Genomic DNA, 25,500 nt, shown 5'->3' on the forward strand with positions numbered 1-25,500 from the left:
TCTGCGGCTTCGTTCTTCGCCCTCGTACAAGCTACCGCTCTCTCCGGCTCCCGGAGCAGGAGAAGCGGCTGCTTCGCGCACACAACAGCGGAGCGGCAGCCGTACGCTCCGAAGCGCTGCTTCAGCCGAAAGACGCCGGCCACCGGCGCTTGGCTTCGGACAGCTCCGGAGAGCCGTAGTGTGCGTCTGCACTAAACTGCATGATAGCGAAAAGCTTTGGCAGTGTGTCTCGCAGGGAGATAGCTTAGGAGCGCAGCGCACTTATGCCTCCCTTGTCCAGAAACACGATTTTACTGCACACTCCAAAAACAATGCTCTTTCCAGGGCAATATATAAGCTGATTTCTGACGGCCGTGATCTTTCGATTACTCTTGCTCAGCTAGTTGTTTTAACGTGCACAGGCCGTCCTGGCTTTCAGTGCACAGTGATAGCAATCGCAAAAGTCTAGCAGCTGCTGACTTCCAAACACAAGGCGCTGGCTATGTTCTTGCTTCTCGACAACTCAACGCAGCCCTTCATTTCTGCAGTTGCCATCGAGGTCTCTGCACTCGGAGCCTCAGAGGACGCGCACGAGTTTCCCAGGAGGGGCTGCATCAGGACGAATTCAAAACTCAGGAAAATTGTCCTGGAACACCTTCCCTAAGGATGCTAGAATGGAATTGAAGAGGCAGGCGAGCGGCCACCACGGTCCTCTAGCAGTCCTTAGGGTGCGCGGAGAAGCCGGGTGCTCTGTGGCTTCGTTCTTCGCCCTCGTACAAGCTACCGCTCTGTCCGCTCCCGGAGCAGGAGAAGCGGCTGCTTCGCGCACACAACAGCGGAGCGGCAGCCGTACGCTCCGAAGCGCTGCTTCAGCCGAAAGACGCCGGCCACCGGCGCTTGGCTTCGGACAGCTCCGGAGAGCCGTAGTGTGCGTCTGCACTAGACTGCATCCTAGCGAAAAGCTTTGGCAGTGTGTCTCGCAGGGAGATAGCTTAGGAGCGCAGCGCACTTTTGCCTCCCTTGTCCAGAAACACGCATTTGCTGCACACTCCAAAAACACTGCTCTTCCTATGGTAATATGTAAGCTGCTGTCTGACGCCCGTTCTCTTCTGCCCACTCTTGCCCAGCTCGTTGTTTTAACGTGCACGTGCCGTCCTGGCTTTCAGTGCACAGTGAAAGCAATCGCAAAAGTCCAGCAGCTGCTGACTGCCAAACACAAGGCGCTGGCTATGTTCTTGCTTCTCGACAACTCAACGCAGCCCTTCATTTCTGCAGCTGCCATCGAGTTCTCTGCATCTCGAGCCTTCGGAAACGAGCACGAGTTTCCCAAGAGGGGCTTCATCAGGACGAAGTCAAAAACCAGGAAAATTGTCTCGGTGCACCTTCAATAAAGCATGCCAGCAGTGCATTGAAAAGGCAGGGAGCTTTAGCCACCGTCCTCTATCAGTCGCAAGGCTGTGCACACAATTTCGTCTCTCTGCAGCAACGTTCTTCGCCCTCGTACAAGCTACAGCTCTCTCCGGCTCCCGGAGCAGGAGAAGCGGCTGCTTCGCGCACACAACAGCGGAGCGGCAGCCGTACGCTCCGAAGCGCTGCTTCAGCCGAAAGACGCCGGCCACCGGCGCTTGGCTTCGGACAGCTCCGGAGAGCCGTAGTGTGCGTCTGCACTAGACTGCATCCTAGCGAAAAGCTTTGGCAGTGTGTCTCACAGGGAGATAGCTTAGGAGCGCAGCGCACTTATGCCTCCCTTGTCCAAAAACACGATTTTACTGCACACTCGAAAAATAGTGCTCTTTCCTGGGCAATACGTAAGCTGCTATCTAGCGGCCGTGATTTTTCGGCTACTCTTGCTCAGCTAGTTGTTTTAACGTGCACAGGCCGTCCTGGCTTTCAGTGCACAGTGATAGCAATCGCAAAAGTCTAGCAGCTGCTGACTTCCAAACACAAGGCGCTGGCTATGTTCTTGCTTCTCGACAACTCAACGCAGCCCTTCATTTCTGCAGCTGCCATCGAGGTCTCTGCATGTCGGAGACTCAGAGGACGAGCACGAGTTTCCCAGGAGGGGCTGCATCAGGACGAATTCAAAACTCAGGAAAATTGTCCTGGAACACCTTCCCTAAGGATGCTAGAATGGAATTGAAGAGGCAGGCGAGCGGCCACCACGGTCCTCTAGCAGTCCTTAGGGTGCGCGCAGAAGACCGGTGCTCTGCGGCTTCGTTCTTCGCCCTCGTACAAGCTACCGCTCTCTCCGGCTCCCGGAGCAGGAGAAGCGGCTGCTTCGCGCACACAACAGCGGAGCGGCAGCCGTACGCTCCGAAGCGCTGCTTCAGCCGAAAGACGCCGGCCACCGGCGCTTGGCTTCGGACAGCTCCGGAGAGCCGTAGTGTGCGTCTGCACTAAACTGCATGATAGCGAAAAGCTTTGGCAGTGTGTCTCGCAGGGAGATAGCTTAGGAGCGCAGCGCACTTATGCCTCCCTTGTCCAAAAACACGATTTTACTGCACACTCGAAAAATAGTGCTCTTTCCTGGGCAATACGTAAGCTGCTATCTAGCGGCCGTGATTTTTCGGCTACTCTTGCTCAGCTAGTTGTTTTAACGTGCACAGGCCGTCCTGGCTTTCAGTGCACAGTGATAGCAATCGCAAAAGTCTAGCAGCTGCTGACTTCCAAACACAAGGCGCTGGCTATGTTCTTGCTTCTCGACAACTCAACGCAGCCCTTCATTTCTGCAGTTGCCATCGAGGTCTCTGCATGTCGGAGACTCAGAGGACGAGCACGAGTTTCCCAGGAGGGGCTGCATCAGGACGAATTCAAAACTCAGGAAAATTGTCCTGGAACACCTTCCCTAAGGATGCTAGAATGGAATTGAAGAGGCAGGCGAGCGGCCACCACGGTCCTCTAGCAGTCCTTAGGGTGCGCGGAGAAGCCGGGTGCTCTGCGGCTTCGTTCTTCGCCCTCGTACAAGCTACCGCTCTGTCCGGCTCCCGGAGCAGGAGAAGCGGCTGCTTCGCGCACACAACAGCGGAGCGGCAGCCGTACGCTCCGAAGCGCTGCTTCAGCCGAAAGACGCCGGCCACCGGCGCTTGGCTTCGGACAGCTCCGGAGAGCCGTAGTGTGCGTCTGCACTAGACTGCATCCTAGCGAAAAGCTTTGGCAGTGTGTCTCGCAGGGAGATAGCTTAGGAGCGCAGCGCACTTTTGCCTCCCTTGTCCAGAAACACGCATTTGCTGCACACTCCAAAAACACTGCTCTTCCTATGGTAATATGTAAGCTGCTGTCTGACGCCCGTTCTCTTCTGCCCACTCTTGCCCAGCTCGTTGTTTTAACGTGCACGTGCCGTCCTGGCTTTCAGTGCACAGTGAAAGCAATCGCAAAAGTCCAGCAGCTGCTGACTGCCAAACACAAGGCGCTGGCTATGTTCTTGCTTCTCGACAACTCAACGCAGCCCTTCATTTCTGCAGCTGCCATCGAGTTCTCTGCATCTCGAGCCTTCGGAAACGAGCACGAGTTTCCCAAGAGGGGCTTCATCAGGACGAAGTCAAAAACCAGGAAAATTGTCTCGGTGCACCTTCAATAAAGCATGCCAGCAGTGCATTGAAAAGGCAGGGAGCTTTAGCCACCGTCCTCTATCAGTCGCAAGGCTGTGCACACAATTTCGTCTCTCTGCAGCAACGTTCTTCGCCCTCGTACAAGCTACAGCTCTCTCCGGCTCCCGGAGCAGGAGAAGCGGCTGCTTCGCGCACACAACAGCGGAGCGGCAGCCGTACGCTCCGAAGCGCTGCTTCAGCCGAAAGACGCCGGCCACCGGCGCTTGGCTTCGGACAGCTCCGGAGAGCCGTAGTGTGCGTCTGCACTAGACTGCATCATAGCGAAAAGCTTTGGCAGTGTGTCTCGCAGGGAGATAGCTTAGGAGCGCAGCGCACTTATGCCTCCCTTGTCCAGAAACACGATTTTACTGCACACTCCAAAAACAATGCTCTTTCCAGGGCAATATATAAGCTGATTTCTGACGGCCGTGATCTTTCGATTACTCTTGCTCAGCTAGTTGTTTTAACGTGCACAGGCCGTCCTGGCTTTCAGTGCACAGTGATAGCAATCGCAAAAGTCTAGCAGCTGCTGACTTCCAAACACAAGGCGCTGGCTATGTTCTTGCTTCTCGACAACTCAACGCAGCCCTTCATTTCTGCAGTTGCCATCGAGGTCTCTGCACTCGGAGCCTCAGAGGACGCGCACGAGTTTCCCAGGAGGGGCTGCATCAGGACGAATTCAAAACTCAGGAAAATTGTCCTGGAACACCTTCCCTAAGGATGCTAGAATGGAATTGAAGAGGCAGGCGAGCGGCCACCACGGTCCTCTAGCAGTCCTTAGGGTGCGCGGAGAAGCCGGGTGCTCTGCGGCTTCGTTCTTCGCCCTCGTACAAGCTACCGCTCTGTCCGCTCCCGGAGCAGGAGAAGCGGCTGCTTCGCGCACACAACAGCGGAGCGGCAGCCGTACGCTCCGAAGCGCTGCTTCAGCCGAAAGACGCCGGCCACCGGCGCTTGGCTTCGGACAGCTCCGGAGAGCCGTAGTGTGCGTCTGCACTAGACTGCATCCTAGCGAAAAGCTTTGGCAGTGTGTCTCGCAGGGAGATAGCTTAGGAGCGCAGCGCACTTATGCCTCCCTTGTCCAGAAACACGCATTTGCTGCACACTCCAAAAACACTGCTCTTCCTATGGTAATATGTAAGCTGCTGTCTGACGCCCGTTCTCTTCTGCCCACTCTTGCCCAGCTCGTTGTTTTAACGTGCACGTGCCGTCCTGGCTTTCAGTGCACAGTGAAAGCAATCGCAAAAGTCCAGCAGCTGCTGACTGCCAAACACAAGGCGCTGGCTATGTTCTTGCTTCTCGACAACTCAACGCAGCCCTTCATTTCTGCAGCTGCCATCGAGTTCTCTGCATCTCGAGCCTTCGGAAACGAGCACGAGTTTCCCAAGAGGGGCTTCATCAGGACGAAGTCAAAAACCAGGAAAATTGTCTCGGTGCACCTTCAATAAAGCATGCCAGCAGTGCATTGAAAAGGCAGGGAGCTTTAGCCACCGTCCTCTATCAGTCGCAAGGCTGTGCACACAATTTTGTCTCTCTGCAGCAACGTTCTTCGCCCTCGTACAAGCTACAGCTCTCTCCGGCTCCCGGAGCAGGAGAAGCGGCTGCTTCGCGCACACAACAGCGGAGCGGCAGCCGTACGCTCCGAAGCGCTGCTTCAGCCGAAAGACGCCGGCCACCGGCGCTTGGCTTCGGACAGCTCCGGAGAGCCGTAGTGTGCGTCTGCACTAGACTGCATCATAGCGAAAAGCTTTGGCAGTGTGTCTCGCAGGGAGATAGCTTAGGAGCGCAGCGCACTTATGCCTCCCTTGTCCAAAAACACGATTTTACTGCACACTTGAAAAATAGTGCTCTTTCCTGGGCAATACGTAAGCTGCTATCTAGCGGCCGTGATTTTTCGGCTACTCTTGCTCAGCTAGTTGTTTTAACGTGCACAGGCCGTCCTGGCTTTCAGTGCACAGTGATAGCAATCGCAAAAGTCTAGCAGCTGCTGACTTCCAAACACAAGGCGCTGGCTATGTTCTTGCTTCTCGACAACTCAACGCAGCCCTTCATTTCTGCAGTTGCCATCGAGGTCTCTGCATGTCGGAGACTCAGAGGACGAGCACGAGTTTCCCAGGAGGGGCTGCATCAGGACGAATTCAAAACTCAGGAAAATTGTCCTGGAACACCTTCCCTAAGGATGCTAGAATGGAATTGAAGAGGCAGGCGAGCGGCCACCACGGTCCTCTAGCAGTCCTTAGGGTGCGCGCAGAAGACCGGTGCTCTGCGGCTTCGTTCTTCGCCCTCGTACAAGCTACTGCTCTCTCCGGCTCCCGGAGCAGGAGAAGCGGCTGCTTCGCGCACACAACAGCGGAGCGGCAGCCGTACGCTCCGAAGCGCTGCTTCAGCCGAAAGACGCCGGCCACCGGCGCTTGGCTTCGGACAGCTCCGGAGAGCCGTAGTGTGCGTCTGCACTAAACTGCATGATAGCGAAAAGCTTTGGCAGTGTGTCTCGCAGGGAGATAGCTTAGGAGCGCAGCGCACTTATGCCTCCCTTGTCCAGAAACACGATTTTACTGCACACTCCAAAAACAATGCTCTTTCCAGGGCAATATATAAGCTGCTTTCTGACGGCCGTGATCTTTCGATTACTCTTGCTCAGCTAGTTGTTTTAACGTGCACAGGCCGTCCTGGCTTTCAGTGCACAGTGATAGCAATCGCAAAAGTCTAGCAGCTGCTGACTTCCAAACACAAGGCGCTGGCTATGTTCTTGCTTCTCGACAACTCAACGCAGCCCTTCATTTCTGCAGCTGCCATCGAGTTCTCTGCATCTCGAGCCTTCGGAAACGAGCACGAGTTTCCCAAGAGGGGCTTCATCAGGACGAAGTCAAAAACCAGGAAAATTGTCTCGGTGCACCTTCAATAAAGCATGCCAGCAGTGCATTGAAAAGGCAGGGAGCTTTAGCCACCGTCCTCTATCAGTCGCAAGGCTGTGCACACAATTTCGTCTCTCTGCAGCAACGTTCTTCGCCCTCGTACAAGCTACAGCTCTCTCCGGCTCCCGGAGCAGGAGAAGCGGCTGCTTCGCGCACACAACAGCGGAGCGGCAGCCGTACGCTCCGAAGCGCTGCTTCAGCCGAAAGACGCCGGCCACCGGCGCTTGGCTTCGGACAGCTCCGGAGAGCCGTAGTGTGCGTCTGCACTAGACTGCATCCTAGCGAAAAGCTTTGGCAGTGTGTCTCGCAGGGAGATAGCTTAGGAGCGCAGCGCACTTATGCCTCCCTTGTCCAGAAACACGATTTTACTGCACACTCCAAAAACAATGCTCTTTCCAGGGCAATATATAAGCTGATTTCTGACGGCCGTGATCTTTCGATTACTCTTGCTCAGCTAGTTGTTTTAACGTGCACAGGCCGTCCTGGCTTTCAGTGCACAGTGATAGCAATCGCAAAAGTCTAGCAGCTGCTGACTTCCAAACACAAGGCGCTGGCTATGTTCTTGCTTCTCGACAACTCAACGCAGCCCTTCATTTCTGCAGTTGCCATCGAGGTCTCTGCACTCGGAGCCTCAGAGGACGCGCACGAGTTTCCCAGGAGGGGCTGCATCAGGACGAATTCAAAACTCAGGAAAATTGTCCTGGAACACCTTCCCTAAGGATGCTAGAATGGAATTGAAGAGGCAGGCGAGCGGCCACCACGGTCCTCTAGCAGTCCTTAGGGTGCGCGGAGAAGCCGGGTGCTCTGCGGCTTCGTTCTTCGCCCTCGTACAAGCTACCGCTCTGTCCGCTCCCGGAGCAGGAGAAGCGGCTGCTTCGCGCACACAACAGCGGAGCGGCAGCCGTACGCTCCGAAGCGCTGCTTCAGCCGAAAGACGCCGGCCACCGGCGCTTGGCTTCGGACAGCTCCGGAGAGCCGTAGTGTGCGTCTGCACTAGACTGCATCCTAGCGAAAAGCTTTGGCAGTGTGTCTCGCAGGGAGATAGCTTAGGAGCGCAGCGCACTTTTGCCTCCCTTGTCCAGAAACACGCATTTGCTGCACACTCCAAAAACACTGCTCTTCCTATGGTAATATGTAAGCTGCTGTCTGACGCCCGTTCTCTTCTGCCCACTCTTGCCCAGCTCGTTGTTTTAACGTGCACGTGCCGTCCTGGCTTTCAGTGCACAGTGAAAGCAATCGCAAAAGTCCAGCAGCTGCTGACTGCCAAACACAAGGCGCTGGCTATGTTCTTGCTTCTCGACAACTCAACGCAGCCCTTCATTTCTGCAGCTGCCATCGAGTTCTCTGCATCTCGAGCCTTCGGAAACGAGCACGAGTTTCCCAAGAGGGGCTTCATCAGGACGAAGTCAAAAACCAGGAAAATTGTCTCGGTGCACCTTCAATAAAGCATGCCAGCAGTGCATTGAAAAGGCAGGGAGCTTTAGCCACCGTCCTCTATCAGTCGCAAAGCTGTGCACACAATTTCGTCTCTCTGCAGCAACGTTCTTCGCCCTCGTACAAGCTACAGCTCTCTCCGGCTCCCGGAGCAGGAGAAGCGGCTGCTTCGCGCACACAACAGCGGAGCGGCAGCCGTACGCTCCGAAGCGCTGCTTCAGCCGAAAGACGCCGGCCACCGGCGCTTGGCTTCGGACAGCTCCGGAGAGCCGTAGTGTGCGTCTGCACTAGACTGCATCATAGCGAAAAGCTTTGGCAGTGTGTCTCGCAGGGAGATAGCTTAGGAGCGCAGCGCACTTATGCCTCCCTTGTCCAAAAACACGATTTTACTGCACACTCGAAAAATAGTGCTCTTTCCTGGGCAATACGTAAGCTGCTATCTAGCGGCCGTGATTTTTCGGCTACTCTTGCTCAGCTAGTTGTTTTAACGTGCACAGGCCGTCCTGGCTTTCAGTGCACAGTGATAGCAATCGCAAAAGTCTAGCAGCTGCTGACTTCCAAACACAAGGCGCTGGCTATGTTCTTGCTTCTCGACAACTCAACGCAGCCCTTCATTTCTGCAGTTGCCATCGAGGTCTCTGCATGTCGGAGACTCAGAGGACGAGCACGAGTTTCCCAGGAGGGGCTGCATCAGGACGAATTCAAAACTCAGGAAAATTGTCCTGGAACACCTTCCCTAAGGATGCTAGAATGGAATTGAAGAGGCAGGCGAGCGGCCACCACGGTCCTCTAGCAGTCCTTAGGGTGCGCGCAGAAGACCGGTGCTCTGCGGCTTCGTTCTTCGCCCTCGTACAAGCTACCGCTCTCTCCGGCTCCCGGAGCAGGAGAAGCGGCTGCTTCGCGCACACAACAGCGGAGCGGCAGCCGTACGCTCCGAAGCGCTGCTTCAGCCGAAAGACGCCGGCCACCGGCGCTTGGCTTCGGACAGCTCCGGAGAGCCGTAGTGTGCGTCTGCACTAAACTGCATGATAGCGAAAAGCTTTGGCAGTGTGTCTCGCAGGGAGATAGCTTAGGAGCGCAGCGCACTTATGCCTCCCTTGTCCAGAAACACGATTTTACTGCACACTCCAAAAACAATGCTCTTTCCAGGGCAATATATAAGCTGATTTCTGACGGCCGTGATCTTTCGATTACTCTTGCTCAGCTAGTTGTTTTAACGTGCACAGGCCGTCCTGGCTTTCAGTGCACAGTGATAGCAATCGCAAAAGTCTAGCAGCTGCTGACTTCCAAACACAAGGCGCTGGCTATGTTCTTGCTTCTCGACAACTCAACGCAGCCCTTCATTTCTGCAGTTGCCATCGAGGTGTCTGCACTCGGAGCCTCAGAGGACGCGCACGAGTTTCCCAGGAGGGGCTGCATCAGGACGAATTCAAAACTCAGGAAAATTGTCCTGGAACACCTTCCCTAAGGATGCTAGAATGGAATTGAAGAGGCAGGCGAGCGGCCACCACGGTCCTCTAGCAGTCCTTAGGGTGCGCGGAGAAGCCGGGTGCTCTGCGGCTTCGTTCTTCGCCCTCGTACAAGCTACCGCTCTGTCCGCTCCCGGAGCAGGAGAAGCGGCTGCTTCGCGCACACAACAGCGGAGCGGCAGCCGTACGCTCCGAAGCGCTGCTTCAGCCGAAAGACGCCGGCCACCGGCGCTTGGCTTCGGACAGCTCCGGAGAGCCGTAGTGTGCGTCTGCACTAGACTGCATCCTAGCGAAAAGCTTTGGCAGTGTGTCTCGCAGGGAGATAGCTTAGGAGCGCAGCGCACTTTTGCCTCCCTTGTCCAGAAACACGCATTTGCTGCACACTCCAAAAACACTGCTCTTCCTATGGTAATATGTAAGCTGCTGTCTGACGCCCGTTCTCTTCTGCCCACTCTTGCCCAGCTCGTTGTTTTAACGTGCACGTGCCGTCCTGGCTTTCAGTGCACAGTGAAAGCAATCGCAAAAGTCCAGCAGCTGCTGACTGCCAAACACAAGGCGCTGGCTATGTTCTTGCTTCTCGACAACTCAACGCAGCCCTTCATTTCTGCAGCTGCCATCGAGTTCTCTGCATCTCGAGCCTTCGGAAACGAGCACGAGTTTCCCAAGAGGGGCTTCATCAGGACGAAGTCAAAAACCAGGAAAATTGTCTCGGTGCACCTTCAATAAAGCATGCCAGCAGTGCATTGAAAAGGCAGGGAGCTTTAGCCACCGTCCTCTATCAGTCGCAAGGCTGTGCACACAATTTCGTCTCTCTGCAGCAACGTTCTTCGCCCTCGTACAAGCTACAGCTCTCTCCGGCTCCCGGAGCAGGAGAAGCGGCTGCTTCGCGCACACAACAGCGGAGCGGCAGCCGTACGCTCCGAAGCGCTGCTTCAGCCGAAAGACGCCGGCCACCGGCGCTTGGCTTCGGACAGCTCCGGAGAGCCGTAGTGTGCGTCTGCACTAGACTGCATCATAGCGAAAAGCTTTGGCAGTGTGTCTCGCAGGGAGATAGCTTAGGAGCGCAGCGCACTTATGCCTCCCTTGTCCAAAAACACGATTTTACTGCACACTCGAAAAATAGTGCTCTTTCCTGGGCAATACGTAAGCTGCTATCTAGCGGCCGTGATTTTTCGGCTACTCTTGCTCAGCTAGTTGTTTTAACGTGCACAGGCCGTCCTGGCTTTCAGTGCACAGTGATAGCAATCGCAAAAGTCTAGCAGCTGCTGACTTCCAAACACAAGGCGCTGGCTATGTTCTTGCTTCTCGACAACTCAACGCAGCCCTTCATTTCTGCAGCTGCCATCGAGGTCTCTGCATGTCGGAGACTCAGAGGACGAGCACGAGTTTCCCAGGAGGGGCTGCATCAGGACGAATTCAAAACTCAGGAAAATTGTCCTGGAACACCTTCCCTAAGGATGCTAGAATGGAATTGAAGAGGCAGGCGAGCGGCCACCACGGTCCTCTAGCAGTCCTTAGGGTGCGCGCAGAAGACCGGTGCTCTGCGGCTTCGTTCTTCGCCCTCGTACAAGCTACCGCTCTCTCCGGCTCCCGGAGCAGGAGAAGCGGCTGCTTCGCGCACACAACAGCGGAGCGGCAGCCGTACGCTCCGAAGCGCTGCTTCAGCCGAAAGACGCCGGCCACCGGCGCTTGGCTTCGGACAGCTCCGGAGAGCCGTAGTGTGCGTCTGCACTAGACTGCATCCTAGCGAAAAGCTTTGGCAGTGTGTCTCGCAGGGAGATAGCTTAGGAGCGCAGCGCACTTATGCCTCCCTTGTCCAGAAACACGATTTTACTGCACACTCCAAAAACAATGCTCTTTCCAGGGCAATATATAAGCTGATTTCTGACGGCCGTGATCTTTCGATTACTCTTGCTCAGCTAGTTGTTTTAACGTGCACAGGCCGTCCTGGCTTTCAGTGCACAGTGATAGCAATCGCAAAAGTCTAGCAGCTGCTGACTTCCAAACACAAGGCGCTGGCTATGTTCTTGCTTCTCGACAACTCAACGCAGCCCTTCATTTCTGCAGTTGCCATCGAGGTCTCTGCACTCGGAGCCTCAGAGGACGCGCACGAGTTTCCCAGGAGGGGCTGCATCAGGACGAATTCAAAACTCAGGAAAATTGTCCTGGAACACCTTCCCTAAGGATGCTAGAATGGAATTGAAGAGGCAGGCGAGCGGCCACCACGGTCCTCTAGCAGTCCTTAGGGTGCGCGGAGAAGCCGGGTGCTCTGCGGCTTCGTTCTTCGCCCTCGTACAAGCTACCGCTCTGTCCGCTCCCGGAGCAGGAGAAGCGGCTGCTTCGCGCACACAACAGCGGAGCGGCAGCCGTACGCTCCGAAGCGCTGCTTCAGCCGAAAGACGCCGGCCACCGGCGCTTGGCTTCGGACAGCTCCGGAGAGCCGTAGTGTGCGTCTGCACTAGACTGCATCCTAGCGAAAAGCTTTGGCAGTGTGTCTCGCAGGGAGATAGCTTAGGAGCGCAGCGCACTTTTGCCTCCCTTGTCCAGAAACACGCATTTGCTGCACACTCCAAAAACACTGCTCTTCCTATGGTAATATGTAAGCTGCTGTCTGACGCCCGTTCTCTTCTGCCCACTCTTGCCCAGCTCGTTGTTTTAACGTGCACGTGCCGTCCTGGCTTTCAGTGCACAGTGAAAGCAATCGCAAAAGTCCAGCAGCTGCTGACTGCCAAACACAAGGCGCTGGCTATGTTCTTGCTTCTCGACAACTCAACGCAGCCCTTCATTTCTGCAGCTGCCATCGAGTTCTCTGCATCTCGAGCCTTCGGAAACGAGCACGAGTTTCCCAAGAGGGGCTTCATCAGGACGAAGTCAAAAACCAGGAAAATTGTCTCGGTGCACCTTCAATAAAGCATGCCAGCAGTGCATTGAAAAGGCAGGGAGCTTTAGCCACCGTCCTCTATCAGTCGCAAGGCTGTGCACACAATTTCGTCTCTCTGCAGCAACGTTCTTCGCCCTCGTACAAGCTACAGCTCTCTCCGGCTCCCGGAGCAGGAGAAGCGGCTGCTTCGCGCACACAACAGCGGAGCGGCAGCCGTACGCTCCGAAGCGCTGCTTCAGCCGAAAGACGCCGGCCACCGGCGCTTGGCTTTGGACAGCTCCGGAGAGCCGTAGTGTGCGTCTGCACTAAACTGCATGATAGCGAAAAGCTTTGGCAGTGTGTCTCGCAGGGAGATAGCTTAGGAGCGCAGCGCACTTATGCCTCCCTTGTCCAGAAACACGATTTTACTGCACACTCCAAAAACAATGCTCTTTCCAGGGCAATATATAAGCTGATTTCTGACGGCCGTGATCTTTCGATTACTCTTGCTCAGCTAGTTGTTTTAACGTGCACAGGCCGTCCTGGCTTTCAGTGCACAGTGATAGCAATCGCAAAAGTCTAGCAGCTGCTGACTTCCAAACACAAGGCGCTGGCTATGTTCTTGCTTCTCGACAACTCAACGCAGCCCTTCATTTCTGCAGTTGCCATCGAGGTCTCTGCATGTCGGAGACTCAGAGGACGAGCACGAGTTTCCCAGGAGGGGCTGCATCAGGACGAATTCAAAACTCAGGAAAATTGTCCTGGAACACCTTCCCTAAGGATGCTAGAATGGAATTGAAGAGGCAGGCGAGCGGCCACCACGGTCCTCTAGCAGTCCTTAGGGTGCGCGCAGAAGACCGGTGCTCTGCGGCTTCGTTCTTCGCCCTCGTACAAGCTACCGCTCTCTCCGGCTCCCGGAGCAGGAGAAGCGGCTGCTTCGCGCACACAACAGCGGAGCGGCAGCCGTACGCTCCGAAGCGCTGCTTCAGCCGAAAGACGCCGGCCACCGGCGCTTGGCTTCGGACAGCTCCGGAGAGCCGTAGTGTGCGTCTGCACTAAACTGCATGATAGCGAAAAGCTTTGGCAGTGTGTCTCGCAGGGAGATAGCTTAGGAGCGCAGCGCACTTATGCCTCCCTTGTCCAGAAACACGATTTTACTGCACACTCCAAAAACAATGCTCTTTCCAGGGCAATATATAAGCTGATTTCTGACGGCCGTGATATTTCGATTACTCTTGCTCAGCTAGTTGTTTTAACGTGCACAGGCCGTCCTGGCTTTCAGTGCACAGTGATAGCAATCGCAAAAGTCTAGCAGCTGCTGACTTCCAAACACAAGGCGCTGGCTATGTTCTTGCTTCTCGACAACTCAACGCAGCCCTTCATTTCTGCAGTTGCCATCGAGGTCTCTGCACTCGGAGCCTCAGAGGACGCGCACGAGTTTCCCAGGAGGGGCTGCATCAGGACGAATTCAAAACTCAGGAAAATTGTCCTGGAACACCTTCCCTAAGGATGCTAGAATGGAATTGAAGAGGCAGGCGAGCGGCCACCACGGTCCTCTAGCAGTCCTTAGGGTGCGCGGAGAAGCCGGGTGCTCTGCGGCTTCGTTCTTCGCCCTCGTACAAGCTACCGCTCTCTCCGGCTCCCGGAGCAGGAGAAGCGGCTGCTTCGCGCACACAACAGCGGAGCGGCAGCCATACGCTCCGAAGCGCTGCTTCAGCCGAAAGACGCCGGCCACCGGCGCTTGGCTTCGGACAGCTCCGGAGAGCCGTAGTGTGCGTCTGCACTAGACTGCATCCTAGCGAAAAGCTTTGGCAGTGTGTCTCGCAGGGAGATAGCTTAGGAGCGCAGCGCACTTTTGCCTCCCTTGTCCAGAAACACGCATTTGCTGCACACTCCAAAAACACTGCTCTTCCTATGGTAATATGTAAGCTGCTGTCTGACGCCCGTTCTCTTCTGCCCACTCTTGCCCAGCTCGTTGTTTTAACGTGCACGTGCCGTCCTGGCTTTCAGTGCACAGTGAAAGCAATCGCAAAAGTCCAGCAGCTGCTGACTGCCAAACACAAGGCGCTGGCTATGTTCTTGCTTCTCGACAACTCAACGCAGCCCTTCATTTCTGCAGCTGCCATCGAGTTCTCTGCATCTCGAGCCTTCGGAAACGAGCACGAGTTTCCCAAGAGGGGCTTCATCAGGACGAAGTCAAAAACCAGGAAAATTGTCTCGGTGCACCTTCAATAAAGCATGCCAGCAGTGCATTGAAAAGGCAGGGAGCTTTAGCCACCGTCCTCTATCAGTCGCAAGGCTGTGCACACAATTTCGTCTCTCTGCAGCAACGTTCTTCGCCCTCGTACAAGCTACAGCTCTCTCCGGCTCCCGGAGCAGGAGAAGCGGCTGCTTCGCGCACACAACAGCGGAGCGGCAGCCGTACGCTCCGAAGCGCTGCTTCAGCCGAAAGACGCCGGCCACCGGCGCTTGGCTTCGGACAGCTCCGGAGAGCCGTAGTGTGCGTCTGCACTAGACTGCATCATAGCGAAAAGCTTTGGCAGTGTGTCTCGCAGGGAGATAGCTTAGGAGCGCAGCGCACTTATGCCTCCCTTGTCCAAAAACACGATTTTACTGCACACTCGAAAAATAGTGCTCTTTCCTGGGCAATACGTAAGCTGCTATCTAGCGGCCGTGATTTTTCGGCTACTCTTGCTCAGCTAGTTGTTTTAACGTGCACAGGCCGTCCTGGCTTTCAGTGCACAGTGATAGCAATCGCAAAAGTCTAGCAGCTGCTGACTTCCAAACACAAGGCGCTGGCTATGTTCTTGCTTCTCGACAACTCAACGCAGCCCTTCATTTCTGCAGTTGCCATCGAGGTCTCTGCATGTCGGAGACTCAGAGGACGAGCACGAGTTTCCCAGGAGGGGCTGCATCAGGACGAATTCAAAACTCAGGAAAATTGTCCTGGAACACCTTCCCTAAGGATGCTAGAATGGAATTGAAGAGGCAGGCGAGCGGCCACCACGGTCCTCTAGCAGTCCTTAGGGTGCGCGCAGAAGACCGGTGCTCTGCGGCTTCGTTCTTCGCCCTCGTACAAGCTACCGCTCTCTCCGGCTCCCGGAGCAGGAGAAGCGGCTGCTTCGCGCACACAACAGCGGAGCGGCAGCCGTACGCTCCGAAGCGCTGCTTCAGCCGAAAGACGCCGGCCACCGGCGCTTGGCTTCGGACAGCTCCGGAGAGCCGTAGTGTGCGTCTGCACTAAACTGCATGATAGCGAAAAGCTTTGGCAGTGTGTCTCGCAGGGAGATAGCTTAGGAGCGCAGCGCACTTATGCCTCCCTTGTCCAGAAACACGATTTTACTGCACACTCCAAAAACAATGCTCTTTCCAGGGCAATATATAAGCTGATTTCTGACGGCCGTGATCTTTCGATTACTCTTGCTCAGCTAGTTGTTTTAACGTGCACAGGCCGTCCTGGCTTTCAGTGCACAGTGATAGCAATCGCAAAAGTCTAGCAGCTGCTGACTTCCAAACACAAGGCGCTGGCTATGTTCTTGCTTCTCGACAACTCAACGCAGCCCTTCATTTCTGCAGTTGCCATCGAGGTCTCTGCACTCGGAGCCTCAGAGGACGCGCACGAGTTTCCCAGGAGGGGCTGCATCAGGACGAATTCAAAACTCAGGAAAATTGTCCTGGAACACCTTCCCTAAGGATGCTAGAATGGAATTGAAGAGGCAGGCGAGCGGCCACCACGGTCCTCTAGCAGTCCTTAGGGTGCGCGGAGAAGCCGGGTGCTCTGCGGCTTCGTTCTTCGCCCTCGTACAAGCTACCGCTCTGTCCGCTCCCGGAGCAGGAGAAGCGGCTGCTTCGCGCACACAACAGCGGAGCGGCAGCCGTACGCTCCGAAGCGCTGCTTCAGCCGAAAGACGCCGGCCACCGGCGCTTGGCTTCGGACAGCTCCGGAGAGCCGTAGTGTGCGTCTGCACTAGACTGCATCCTAGCGAAAAGCTTTGGCAGTGTGTCTCGCAGGGAGATAGCTTAGGAGCGCAGCGCACTTTTGCCTCCCTTGTCCAGAAACACGCATTTGCTGCACACTCCAAAAACACTGCTCTTCCTATGGTAATATGTAAGCTGCTGTCTGACGCCCGTTCTCTTCTGCCCACTCTTGCCCAGCTCGTTGTTTTAACGTGCACGTGCCGTCCTGGCTTTCAGTGCACAGTGAAAGCAATCGCAAAAGTCCAGCAGCTGCTGACTGCCAAACACAAGGCGCTGGCTATGTTCTTGCTTCTCGACAACTCAACGCAGCCCTTCATTTCTGCAGCTGCCATCGAGTTCTCTGCATCTCGAGCCTTCGGAAACGAGCACGAGTTTCCCAAGAGGGGCTTCATCAGGACGAAGTCAAAAACCAGGAAAATTGTCTCGGTGCACCTTCAATAAAGCATGCCAGCAGTGCATTGAAAAGGCAGGGAGCTTTAGCCACCGTCCTCTATCAGTCGCAAGGCTGTGCACACAATTTCGTCTCTCTGCAGCAACGTTCTTCGCCCTCGTACAAGCTACAGCTCTCTCCGGCTCCCGGAGCAGGAGAAGCGGCTGCTTCGCGCACACAACAGCGGAGCGGCAGCCGTACGCTCCGAAGCGCTGCTTCAGCCGAAAGACGCCGGCCACCGGCGCTTGGCTTCGGACAGCTCCGGAGAGCCGTAGTGTGCGTCTGCACTAAACTGCATGATAGCGAAAAGCTTTGGCAGTGTGTCTCGCAGGGAGATAGCTTAGGAGCGCAGCGCACTTATGCCTCCCTTGTCCAGAAACACGATTTTACTGCACACTCCAAAAACAATGCTCTTTCCAGGGCAATATATAAGCTGATTTCTGACGGCCGTGATCTTTCGATTACTCTTGCTCAGCTAGTTGTTTTAACGTGCACAGGCCGTCCTGGCTTTCAGTGCACAGTGATAGCAATCGCAAAAGTCTAGCAGCTGCTGACTTCCAAACACAAGGCGCTGGCTATGTTCTTGCTTCTCGACAACTCAACGCAGCCCTTCATTTCTGCAGTTGCCATCGAGGTCTCTGCATGTCGGAGACTCAGAGGACGAGCACGAGTTTCCCAGGAGGGGCTGCATCAGGACGAATTCAAAACTCAGGAAAATTGTCCTGGAACACCTTCCCTAAGGATGCTAGAATGGAATTGAAGAGGCAGGCGAGCGGCCACCACGGTCCTCTAGCAGTCCTTAGGGTGCGCGCAGAAGACCGGTGCTCTGCGGCTTCGTTCTTCGCCCTCGTACAAGCTACCGCTCTCTCCGGCTCCCGGAGCAGGAGAAGCGGCTGCTTCGCGCACACAACAGCGGAGCGGCAGCCGTACGCTCCGAAGCGCTGCTTCAGCCGAAAGACGCCGGCCACCGGCGCTTGGCTTCGGACAGCTCCGGAGAGCCGTAGTGTGCGTCTGCACTAAACTGCATGATAGCGAAAAGCTTTGGCAGTGTGTCTCGCAGGGAGATAGCTTAGGAGCGCAGCGCACTTATGCCTCCCTTGTCCAGAAACACGATTTTACTGCACACTCCAAAAACAATGCTCTTTCCAGGGCAATATATAAGCTGATTTCTGACGGCCGTGATATTTCGATTACTCTTGCTCAGCTAGTTGTTTTAACGTGCACAGGCCGTCCTGGCTTTCAGTGCACAGTGATAGCAATCGCAAAAGTCTAGCAGCTGCTGACTTCCAAACACAAGGCGCTGGCTATGTTCTTGCTTCTCGACAACTCAACGCAGCCCTTCATTTCTGCAGTTGCCATCGAGGTCTCTGCACTCGGAGCCTCAGAGGACGCGCACGAGTTTCCCAGGAGGGGCTGCATCAGGACGAATTCAAAACTCAGGAAAATTGTCCTGGAACACCTTCCCTAAGGATGCTAGAATGGAATTGAAGAGGCAGGCGAGCGGCCACCACGGTCCTCTAGCAGTCCTTAGGGTGCGCGGAGAAGCCGGGTGCTCTGCGGCTTCGTTCTTCGCCCTCGTACAAGCTACCGCTCTCTCCGGCTCCCGGAGCAGGAGAAGCGGCTGCTTCGCGCACACAACAGCGGAGCGGCAGCCGTACGCTCCGAAGCGCTGCTTCAGCCGAAAGACGCCGGCCACCGGCGCTTGGCTTCGGACAGCTCCGGAGAGCCGTAGTGTGCGTCTGCACTAGACTGCATCCTAGCGAAAAGCTTTGGCAGTGTGTCTCGCAGGGAGATAGCTTAGGAGCGCAGCGCACTTTTGCCTCCCTTGTCCAGAAACACGCATTTGCTGCACACTCCAAAAACACTGCTCTTCCTATGGTAATATGTAAGCTGCTGTCTGACGCCCGTTCTCTTCTGCCCACTCTTGCCCAGCTCGTTGTTTTAACGTGCACGTGCCGTCCTGGCTTTCAGTGCACAGTGAAAGCAATCGCAAAAGTCCAGCAGCTGCTGACTGCCAAACACAAGGCGCTGGCTATGTTCTTGCTTCTCGACAACTCAACGCAGCCCTTCATTTCTGCAGCTGCCATCGAGTTCTCTGCATCTCGAGCCTTCGGAAACGAGCACGAGTTTCCCAAGAGGGGCTTCATCAGGACGAAGTCAAAAACCAGGAAAATTGTCTCGGTGCACCTTCAATAAAGCATGCCAGCAGTGCATTGAAAAGGCAGGGAGCTTTAGCCACCGTCCTCTATCAGTCGCAAGGCTGTGCACACAATTTCGTCTCTCTGCAGCAACGTTCTTCGCCCTCGTACAAGCTACAGCTCTCTCCGGCTCCCGGAGCAGGAGAAGCGGCTGCTTCGCGCACACAACAGCGGAGCGGCAGCCGTACGCTCCGAAGCGCTGCTTCAGCCGAAAGACGCCGGCCACCGGCGCTTGGCTTCGGACAGCTCCGGAGAGCCGTAGTGTGCGTCTGCACTAGACTGCATCATAGCGAAAAGCTTTGGCAGTGTGTCTCGCAGGGAGATAGCTTAGGAGCGCAGCGCACTTATGCCTCCCTTGTCCAAAAACACGATTTTACTGCACACTCGAAAAATAGTGCTCTTTCCTGGGCAATACGTAAGCTGCTATCTAGCGGCCGTGATTTTTCGGCTACTCTTGCTCAGCTAGTTGTTTTAACGTGCACAGGCCGTCCTGGCTTTCAGTGCACAGTGATAGCAATCGCAAAAGTCTAGCAGCTGCTGACTTCCAAACACAAGGCGCTGGCTATGTTCTTGCTTCTCGACAACTCAATGCAGCCCTTCATTTCTGCAGTTGCCATCGAGGTCTCTGCATGTCGGAGACTCAGAGGACGAGCACGAGTTTCCCAGGAGGGGCTGCATCAGGACGAATTCAAAACTCAGGAAAATTGTCCTGGAACACCTTCCCTAAGGATGCTAGAATGGAATTGAAGAGGCAGGCGAGCGGCCACCACGGTCCTCTAGCAGTCCTTAGGGTGCGCGCAGAAGACCGGTGCTCTGCGGCTTCGTTCTTCGCCCTCGTACAAGCTACCGCTCTCTCCGGCTCCCGGAGCAGGAGAAGCGGCTGCTTCGCGCACACAACAGCGGAGCGGCAGCCGTACGCTCCGAAGCGCTGCTTCAGCCGAAAGACGCCGGCCACCGGCGCTTGGCTTCGGACAGCTCCGGAGAGCCGTAGTGTGCGTCTGCACTAAACTGCATGATAGCGAAAAGCTTTGGCAGTGTGTCTCGCAGGGAGATAGCTTAGGAGCGCAGCGCACTTATGCCTCCCTTGTCCAGAAACACGATTTTACTGCACACTCCAAAAACAATGCTCTTTCCAGGGCAATATATAAGCTGATTTCTGACGGCCGTGATCTTTCGATTACTCTTGCTCAGCTAGTTGTTTTAACGTGCACAGGCCGTCCTGGCTTTCAGTGCACAGTGATAGCAATCGCAAAAGTCTAGCAGCTGCTGACTTCCAAACACAAGGCGCTGGCTATGTTCTTGCTTCTCGACAACTCAACGCAGCCCTTCATTTCTGCAGTTGCCATCGAGGTCTCTGCACTCGGAGCCTCAGAGGACGCGCACGAGTTTCCCAGGAGGGGCTGCATCAGGACGAATTCAAAACTCAGGAAAATTGTCCTGGAACACCTTCCCTAAGGATGCTAGAATGGAATTGAAGAGGCAGGCGAGCGGCCACCACGGTCCTCTAGCAGTCCTTAGGGTGCGCGGAGAAGCCGGGTGCTCTGCGGCTTCGTTCTTCGCCCTCGTACAAGCTACCGCTCTGTCCGCTCCCGGAGCAGGAGAAGCGGCTGCTTCGCGCACACAACAGCGGAGCGGCAGCCGTACGCTCCGAAGCGCTGCTTCAGCCGAAAGACGCCGGCCACCGGCGCTTGGCTTCGGACAGCTCCGGAGAGCCGTAGTGTGCGTCTGCACTAGACTGCATCCTAGCGAAAAGCTTTGGCAGTGTGTCTCGCAGGGAGATAGCTTAGGAGCGCAGCGCACTTTTGCCTCCCTTGTCCAGAAACACGCATTTGCTGCACACTCCAAAAACACTGCTCTTCCTATGGTAATATGTAAGCTGCTGTCTGACGCCCGTTCTCTTCTGCCCACTCTTGCCCAGCTCGTTGTTTTAACGTGCACGTGCCGTCCTGGCTTTCAGTGCACAGTGAAAGCAATCGCAAAAGTCCAGCAGCTGCTGACTGCCAAACACAAGGCGCTGGCTATGTTCTTGCTTCTCGACAACTCAACGCAGCCCTTCATTTCTGCAGCTGCCATCGAGTTCTCTGCATCTCGAGCCTTCGGAAACGAGCACGAGTTTCCCAAGAGGGGCTTCATCAGGACGAAGTCAAAAACCAGGAAAATTGTCTCGGTGCACCTTCAATAAACATGCCAGCAGTGCATTGAAAAGGCAGGGAGCTTTAGCCACCGTCCTCTATCAGTCGCAAGGCTGTGCACACAATTTCGTCTCTCTGCAGCAACGTTCTTCGCCCTCGTACAAGCTACAGCTCTCTCCGGCTCCCGGAGCAGGAGAAGCGGCTGCTTCGCGCACACAACAGCGGAGCGGCAGCCGTACGCTCCGAAGCGCTGCTTCAGCCGAAAGACGCCGGCCACCGGCGCTTGGCTTCGGACAGCTCCGGAGAGCCGTAGTGTGCGTCTGCACTAGACTGCATGATAGCGAAAAGCTTTGGCAGTGTGTCTCACAGGGAGATAGCTTAGGAGCGCAGCGCACTTATGCCTCCCTTGTCCAAAAACACGATTTTACTGCACACTCGAAAAATAGTGCTCTTTCCTGGGCAATACGTAAGCTGCTATCTAGCGGCCGTGATTTTTCGGCTACTCTTGCTCAGCTAGTTGTTTTAACGTGCACAGGCCGTCCTGGCTTTCAGTGCACAGTGATAGCAATCGCAAAAGTCTAGCAGCTGCTGACTTCCAAACACAAGGCGCTGGCTATGTTCTTGCTTCTCGACAACTCAACGCAGCCCTTCATTTCTGCAGCTGCCATCGAGGTCTCTGCATGTCGGAGACTCAGAGGACGAGCACGAGTTTCCCAGGAGGGGCTGCATCAGGACGAATTCAAAACTCAGGAAAATTGTCCTGGAACACCTTCCCTAAGGATGCTAGAATGGAATTGAAGAGGCAGGCGAGCGGCCACCACGGTCCTCTAGCAGTCCTTAGGGTGCGCGCAGAAGACCGGTGCTCTGCGGCTTCGTTCTTCGCCCTCGTACAAGCTACCGCTCTCTCCGGCTCCCGGAGCAGGAGAAGCGGCTGCTTCGCGCACACAACAGCGGAGCGGCAGCCGTACGCTCCGAAGCGCTGCTTCAGCCGAAAGACGCCGGCCACCGGCGCTTGGCTTCGGACAGCTCCGGAGAGCCGTAGTGTGCGTCTGCACTAAACTGCATGATAGCGAAAAGCTTTGGCAGTGTGTCTCGCAGGGAGATAGCTTAGGAGCGCAGCGCACTTATGCCTCCCTTGTCCAAAAACACGATTTTACTGCACACTCCAAAAATAGTGCTCTTTCCTGGGCAATACGTAAGCTGCTATCTAGCGGCCGTGATTTTTCGGCTACTCTTGCTCAGCTAGTTGTTTTAACGTGCACAGGCCGTCCTGGCTTTCAGTGCACAGTGATAGCAATCGCAAAAGTCTAGCAGCTGCTGACTTCCAAACACAAGGCGCTGGCTATGTTCTTGCTTCTCGACAACTCAACGCAGCCCTTCATTTCTGCAGTTGCCATCGAGGTCTCTGCATGTCGGAGACTCAGAGGACGAGCACGAGTTTCCCAGGAGGGGCTGCATCAGGACGAATTCAAAACTCAGGAAAATTGTCCTGGAACACCTTCCCTAAGGATGCTAGAATGGAATTGAAGAGGCAGGCGAGCGGCCACCACGGTCCTCTAGCAGTCCTTAGGGTGCGCGGAGAAGCCGGGTGCTCTGCGGCTTCGTTCTTCGCCCTCGTACAAGCTACCGCTCTGTCCGGCTCCCGGAGCAGGAGAAGCGGCTGCTTCGCGCACACAACAGCGGAGCGGCAGCCGTACGCTCCGAAGCGCTGCTTCAGCCGAAAGACGCCGGCCACCGGCGCTTGGCTTCGGACAGCTCCGGAGAGCCGTAGTGTGCGTCTGCACTAGACTGCATCCTAGCGAAAAGCTTTGGCAGTGTGTCTCGCAGGGAGATAGCTTAGGAGCGCAGCGCACTTTTGCCTCCCTTGTCCAGAAACACGCATTTGCTGCACACTCCAAAAACACTGCTCTTCCTATGGTAATATGTAAGCTGCTGTCTGACGCCCGTTCTCTTCTGCCCACTCTTGCCCAGCTCGTTGTTTTAACGTGCACGTGCCGTCCTGGCTTTCAGTGCACAGTGAAAGCAATCGCAAAAGTCCAGCAGCTGCTGACTGCCAAACACAAGGCGCTGGCTATGTTCTTGCTTCTCGACAACTCAACGCAGCCCTTCATTTCTGCAGCTGCCATCGAGTTCTCTGCATCTCGAGCCTTCGGAAACGAGCACGAGTTTCCCAAGAGGGGCTTCATCAGGACGAAGTCAAAAACCAGGAAAATTGTCTCGGTGCACCTTCAATAAAGCATGCCAGCAGTGCATTGAAAAGGCAGGGAGCTTTAGCCACCGTCCTCTATCAGTCGCAAGGCTGTGCACACAATTTCGTCTCTCTGCAGCAACGTTCTTCGCCCTCGTACAAGCTACAGCTCTCTCCGGCTCCCGGAGCAGGAGAAGCGGCTGCTTCGCGCACACAACAGCGGAGCGGCAGCCGTACGCTCCGAAGCGCTGCTTCAGCCGAAAGACGCCGGCCACCGGCGCTTGGCTTCGGACAGCTCCGGAGAGCCGTAGTGTGCGTCTGCACTAGACTGCATCATAGCGAAAAGCTTTGGCAGTGTGTCTCGCAGGGAGATAGCTTAGGAGCGCAGCGCACTTATGCCTCCCTTGTCCAAAAACACGATTTTACTGCACACTCGAAAAATAGTGCTCTTTCCTGGGCAATACGTAAGCTGCTATCTAGCGGCCGTGATTTTTCGGCTACTCTTGCTCAGCTAGTTGTTTTAACGTGCACAGGCCGTCCTGGCTTTCAGTGCACAGTGATAGCAATCGCAAAAGTCTAGCAGCTGCTGACTTCCAAACACAAGGCGCTGGCTATGTTCTTGCTTCTCGACAACTCAACGCAGCCCTTCATTTCTGCAGTTGCCATCGAGGTCTCTGCATGTCGGAGACTCAGAGGACGAGCACGAGTTTCCCAGGAGGGGCTGCATCAGGACGAATTCAAAACTCAGGAAAATTGTCCTGGAACACCTTCCCTAAGGATGCTAGAATGGAATTGAAGAGGCAGGCGAGCGGCCACCACGGTCCTCTAGCAGTCCTTAGGGTGCGCGCAGAAGACCGGTGCTCTGCGGCTTCGTTCTTCGCCCTCGTACAAGCTACCGCTCTCTCCGGCTCCCGGAGCAGGAGAAGCGGCTGCTTCGCGCACACAACAGCGGAGCGGCAGCCGTACGCTCCGAAGCGCTGCTTCAGCCGAAAGACGCCGGCCACCGGCGCTTGGCTTCGGACAGCTCCGGAGAGCCGTAGTGTGCGTCTGCACTAAACTGCATGATAGCGAAAAGCTTTGGCAGTGTGTCTCGCAGGGAGATAGCTTAGGAGCGCAGCGCACTTATGCCTCCCTTGTCCAGAAACACGATTTTACTGCACACTCCAAAAACAATGCTCTTTCCAGGGCAATATATAAGCTGCTTTCTGACGGCCGTGATCTTTCGATTACTCTTGCTCAGCTAGTTGTTTTAACGTGCACAGGCCGTCCTGGCTTTCAGTGCACAGTGATAGCAATCGCAAAAGTCTAGCAGCTGCTGACTTCCAAACACAAGGCGCTGGCTATGTTCTTGCTTCTCGACAACTCAACGCAGCCCTTCATTTCTGCAGTTGCCATCGAGGTCTCTGCACTCGGAGCCTCAGAGGACGCGCACGAGTTTCCCAGGAGGGGCTGCATCAGGACGAATTCAAAACTCAGGAAAATTGTCCTGGAACACCTTCCCTAAGGATGCTAGAATGGAATTGAAGAGGCAGGCGAGCGGCCACCACAGTCCTCTAGCAGTCCTTAGGGTGCGCGGAGAAGCCGGGTGCTCTGCGGCTTCGTTCTTCGCCCTCGTACAAGCTACCGCTCTGTCCGCTCCCGGAGCAGGAGAAGCGGCTGCTTCGCGCACACAACAGCGGAGCGGCAGCCGTACGCTCCGAAGCGCTGCTTCAGCCGAAAGACGCCGGCCACCGGCGCTTGGCTTTGGACAGCTCCGGAGAGCCGTAGTGTGCGTCTGCACTAGACTGCATCCTAGCGAAAAGCTTTGGCAGTGTGTCTCGCAGGGAGATAGCTTAGGAGCGCAGCGCACTTTTGCCTCCCTTGTCCAGAAACACGCATTTGCTGCACACTCCAAAAACACTGCTCTTCCTATGGTAATATGTAAGCTGCTGTCTGACGCCCGTTCTCTTCTGCCCACTCTTGCCCAGCTCGTTGTTTTAACGTGCACGTGCCGTCCTGGCTTTCAGTGCACAGTGAAAGCAATCGCAAAAGTCCAGCAGCTGCTGACTGCCAAACACAAGGCGCTGGCTATGTTCTTGCTTCTCGACAACTCAACGCAGCCCTTCATTTCTGCAGCTGCCATCGAGTTCTCTGCATCTCGAGCCTTCGGAAACGAGCACGAGTTTCCCAAGAGGGGCTTCATCAGGACGAAGTCAAAAACCAGGAAAATTGTCTCGGTGCACCTTCAATAAAGCATGCCAGCAGTGCATTGAAAAGGCAGGGAGCTTTAGCCACCGTCCTCTATCAGTCGCAAGGCTGTGCACACAATTTCGTCTCTCTGCAGCAACGTTCTT

This window comes from Lonchura striata, chromosome 21, assembly GCF_046129695.1.
Source record: "Lonchura striata isolate bLonStr1 chromosome 21, bLonStr1.mat, whole genome shotgun sequence".
NCBI classification, from domain to species: Eukaryota; Metazoa; Chordata; class Aves; order Passeriformes; family Estrildidae; genus Lonchura; species Lonchura striata.